A 5,453-nucleotide genomic window follows, 5' to 3' on the forward strand; every position below is an offset into this window, starting at 1 on the left:
CGCTGTACCTGCAGAGAGAGAGAGAGAGAGAGAGTCAGGCGTCCGGCTCTGATCACAGGTGGCCGTGTGAATACTGCCGTCTCCACACCCCCCTCCGTCTCGCATTCCAAACACTCCGACCAAGGCTGGCCCCGTTCCTTAATCCATCCCTGGCATCTTAAGGTGGAATGGCTCTGTTAAGGTGGACCTTGCTGCGTGCTTCCCCCACCTTGTCAAACCCACTCCCCCACCTACCCCACACCCACACCCCCGTGCCAGTTGCCCCTGCCTTTGTCGATGCCAGGTCATTTCTGTATTCACGGCATCAAGCCCAGAAGGGGAATTCCCACCATGTCAAGTCAACCCACGCGTAGCCTCCGAGCTTTCCACCGTTAAGATTGGACTGAGGTGAGAGTCACTGGAGGCTCCCTCAGCACTAACCTGACTCGGGGAGCGTTCCTCGACTCTTGTCTTGGATGGGGAGCGGGGGCAACTCTGGAGAACTGCGCGCAGAATTCGAGATGTCGGTCCCAGTGCTGAGGGAGCGCCGCACTGTGGGAGGGTCAGTGCTGAGGGAGCTCCGCACTGTGGGAGGGTCGGTGCTGAGGGAGTGCCGCACTGTGGGAGGGTCGGTGCTGAGGGAGCGCCGCACTGTGGGAGGGTCAGTGCTGAGGGAGCGCCGCACTGTGGGAGGGTCAGTGCTGAGGGAGAGCCGCACTGTGGGAGGGTCGGTGCTGAGGAGGCGCCACACTGTGGGAGGGTCAGTGCTGAGGGAGCGCCGCACTGTGGGAGGGTAGTGCTGAGGGAGCGCCGCACTGTGGGAGGGTCGGTGCTGAGGGAGCGTCGCACTGTGGGAGGGTCGGTGCTGAGGGAGCGCCGCACTGTGGGAGGGTCAGTGCTGAGGGAGAGCCGCACTGTGGGAGGGTCAGTGCTGAGGGAGCATCGCACTGTGGGAGGGTCAGTGCTGAGGGAGCGCCGCACTGTGGGAGGGTCAGTGCTGAGGGAGCGCCGCACTGTGGGAGGGTCAGTGCTGAGGGAGCGCCGCACTGTGGGAGGGTCGGTGCTGAGGGAGTGCCGCACTGTGGGAGGGTCAGTGCTGAGGGAGCGCCGCACTGTGGGAGGGTCAGTGCTGAGGGAGTGCCGCACTGTGGGAGGGTCAGTGCTGAGGGAGCGCTGCACTGTGGGAAGGTCGGTGCTGAGGGAGCGCCGCACTGTGGGAGGGTCAGTGCTGAGGGAGCGCCGCACTGTGGGAGGGTCAGTGCTGAGGGAGCGCCGCACTGTGGGAGGGTCAGTGCTGAGGGAGCGCCGCACTGTGGGAGGGTCGGTGCTGAGGGAGCACCGCACTGTGGGAGGGTCAGTGCTGAGGGAGCGCCGCACTGTGGGAGGGTCGGTGCTGAGGGAGCACCGCACTGTGGGAGGGTCAGTGCTGAGGCGGGGAGTAGGTGAAAATTACGGTTTTATCTGTGGAAAGTCACACAGTTGGGAAAGGGTCAAAATTCACGGTGTCTGGAGATTAAAATACTTCAGAGATTTTAACATTTTCTAACATAAAGCGGATTTTCCTTATCCCCTTAATGCTCTTAAACATTCACGAGGTGGCACGTTCGCCTCAAAGTGTCTCGTGCCTCCTCACCCCCTCCCTATCTCGGTAACCTCCTCCAGCCCCTACACCCCCTCCCTATCTCTGTAACCTCCTCCAGCCCCTACACCCCCTCCCTATCTCCGTAACCTCCTCCAGCCCCTACACCCCCTCCCTATCTCTGTAACCTCCTCCAGCCCCTACACCCCCTCCCTATCTCTGTAACCTCCTCCAGCCCCTACACCCCCTCCCTATCTCTGTAACCCCCTCCAGCCCCTACACCCCCTCCCTATCTCTGTAACCTCCTCCAGCCCCTACACCCCCTCCCTATCTCTGTAACCTCCTCCAGCCCCTCCACCCCCCTCCCTATCTCTGTAACCTCCTCCCGCCCCCTACACCCCCTCCCTATCTCTATAACCTCCTCCAGCCCCTACACCCCCCTCCCTATCTCTGTAACCCCCTCCAGCCCCAACACCCCCTCCCTATCTCTGTAACCTCCTCCCGCCCCCTACACCCCCTCCCTATCTCTATAACCTCCTCCAGCCCCTACACCCCCCTCCCTATCTCTGTAACCCCCTCCAGCCCCAACACCCCCTCCCTATCTCTGTAACCTCCTCCAGCCCCTACACCCCCTCCCTATCTCTGTAACCTCCTCCAGCCCCTACACCCCCTCCCTATCTCTGTAACCTCCTCCAGCCCCTCCACCCCACTCCCTATCCCTGTAACCCCCTCAAGCCCCCTACAACCCCTCCCTATCTCTGTAACCTCCTCCAGCCCCTCCACCCCCCTCCCTATCTCTGTAACCTCCTCCAGCCCCTACACCCCCCTCCCTATCTCTGTAACCCCCTCCAGCCCCAACACCCCCTCCCTATCTCTGTAACCTCCTCCAGCCCCTACACCCTCCTCCCTATCTCTGTAACCTCCTCCAGCCCCTACACCCCCTCCCTATCTCTGTAACCACCCCAGCCCCCAACACCCCCTCCCTATCTCTGTAACCTCCTCCAGCCCCGACACCCCCTCCCTATCTCTGTAACCTCCTCCAGCCCCCAACACCCCCTCCCTATCTCTGCAACCTCCTCCAGCCCCCAACACCCCCTCCCTATCTCTGTGACCTCCTCCAGCCCCTACACCCCCTCCCTATCTCTGTAACCTCCTCCAGCACCTACACCCCCCTCCCTATCTCTGTAACCTCCTCCAGCCCCTACACCCCCCTCCCTATCTCTGTAACCTCCTCCAGCCCCTACACCCCCTCCCTATCTCTGCAACCTCCTCCAGCCCCCAACACCCCCTCCCTATCTCTGTGACCTCCTCCAGCCCCTACACCCCCTCCCTATCTCTGTAACCTCCTCCAGCACCTACACCCCCCTCCCTATCTCTGTAACCTCCTCCAGCCCCTACACCCCCCTCCCTATCTCTGTAACCTCCTCCAGCCCCTACACCCCCTCCCTATCTCTGTAACCTCCTCCAGCCCCTACAACCCTCCGAGATCTCTGCGCTCCTCCAATTCCGGCCTCTCGAGCATCCCCCGATTCCCATCGCTCCGCCATTGGCGGCCGTGCCTTCAGCTGCCCGGGGGGCCCTAAGCTCTGGAATTCCCTCCCTGAACCTCTCCACCTCTCCCCTTCAGGAGGTTGGCTGCAACCTACATTTTATATTAATTCTTTCACAGGGATGTGGGGGCGTCTCTGGGGTCACCCCTAATTGCCCCTTGAACGTAGTGTCTCGCTTGGTCAGAGGGGGGCAGTAAAGAGTCAACCGCATTGCCGTGTGTGTCGGGGGCGGGTCTGGGAGACCGGGGTTAGGGCGGCAGATTTCCTTCCCGAAAGGGGACATTAGTGAACCAGATGGGTTTATTATTTTACGACAATCAATGATCGTTGTCACGGTCGCCGTTACCGAGACTCACTCTCAATCCCATGTTTTATTAATTGGATTTAAATTCCCACCCAGGGTGGGATTCGAACCCGTGTCTCTCTTCCCCCAGAGCGTCAGCCTCTGGATTACTCGTCCTGTCACGTTACCACGACATCGTCATCCCCTGACATCGCTCCCAAAGAATTCCCTCATCGCCTTCCAGATTTAAAGTTTTCTTATTAGTGTCACAAGTCGGCTTACATTAACACTGCAATGAAGTTACTGTGAAAATCCCCTAGTCGCCACACTCCTGTTCGGGCACACTGAGGGAGAATTTAGCACAGCCAATCCACCCTAACCAGTGTCTTTGGACACTAAGGGGCAATTTAGCATGGCCAATCCATCTAACCCGCACATCTTTGGACACTAAGGGGCAATTTAGCATGGCCAATCCATCTAACCCGCACATCTTTGGACACTAAGGGGCAATTTAGTATGGCCAATCCACCGAACCTGCACATCTTTGGACACTAAGGGGCAATTTAGCATGGCCAATCCACCGAACCTGCACATCTTTGGACACTAAGGGGCAATTTAGCATGGCCAATCCACCTAACCTACACATCTTTGGACACTAAGGGGCAATTTAGCATGGCCAATCCACCTAACCTGCACATCTTTGGACTGGGGAAACTGGAACACCCGGAGGAAACCCACGCAGACACGGGGAGAACGTGCAGTCTCCGCACAGACAGTGACCCGAGCCGGGAATCAAACCCGGGTCCCTGGCGCTGTGAGGTAGCAGTGCTAACCACTGTGCCACCGTGCTGTCCCTAAAGGTGCAGAGGGGGTCATAAAATCGTGGGGAGTGAGGTGGGCGAAACTTAGATGTTTAAATAGAGAGTGCGGTCTGTCTGACTGCTCGACTGTGGGTGGCTTCCCACTTTGGTTTCTGTGATTCTGGCCAGCCCTGAATGACTGCCTGTGAGTCACACACTCTCGATGGTGACTGTGTGAGTCTTTATTGAAGAATGAATGGGAGCTCTGGATAGACTGAGGATGGAGATTGGAGCAGAGGCTAAGGTTGGACATGCCACAGGACTTGCGGATTAACTGTTCCAGCCAAAAGCTTGTGGTCCACCCAAAGAAATAATCCCTTTCCTCCTACACCAATTAGACATGTCAGCTACGACTCTCTCCAACTTTTACAGATGCACCATAGAAAGCATTCTTTCTGGTTGTATCACAGCTTGGTCTGGGCTCCTGCTCTGCCCAAGACCGCAAGGAACTACAAAGGGTCGTGAATGTAGCCCAATCCATCACGCAAACCAGCCTCCCATCCATTGACTCTGTCTACACTTCCCGCTGCCTCGGGAAAAGCAGCCGGCATAATCAAGGACCCCCACGCACCCCGGACATTCTCTCTTCCACCTTCTTCCGTCGGGAAAAAGATAGAAAAGTCTGAGGTCACGTACCGACCGACTCAAGAACAGCTTCTTCCCTGCTGCTGTCAGACTTTTGAATGGGCCTACCTCGCATTAAGTTGATCTTTCTCTACACCCTAGCTGTGACTGTAACACTACATTCTGCACCCTCTCCTTTCCTATAGACAAAGCATACCATTCATAGGGTACATAGATTTGATTTATTATTGTCACATGTGTTGGGATACAGTGAAAAGTATTGTTTCTTGCGCGCTATACAGACAAAGCATACCGTTCATAGAGAAGGAAAGGAGAGAGTGCAGAATGTAGTGTCACAGTCATAGCTAGGGTGTAGAGAAAGATCAACTTAATGCGAGGTAGGTCCATTCAAAAGTCTGACGGCAGCAGGGAAGAAGCTGTTCTTGAGTCGGTCGGTACGTGAGAAAGAACAAAGAAAATTACAGCACAGGAACAGGCCCTTCGGCCCTCCAAGCCTGCACCGACCATGCTGCCCGACTGAACTAAAACCCCCTACCCTTCCGGGGACCGTATCCCTCTATTCCCATCCTATTCATGTACTTGTCCAGACGCCCCTTAAAAGTTACGACCATATCTGC

This window comes from Mustelus asterias, unplaced genomic scaffold (genome assembly GCF_964213995.1).
Source record: "Mustelus asterias unplaced genomic scaffold, sMusAst1.hap1.1 HAP1_SCAFFOLD_1464, whole genome shotgun sequence".
Classification (NCBI taxonomy): domain Eukaryota; kingdom Metazoa; phylum Chordata; class Chondrichthyes; order Carcharhiniformes; family Triakidae; genus Mustelus; species Mustelus asterias.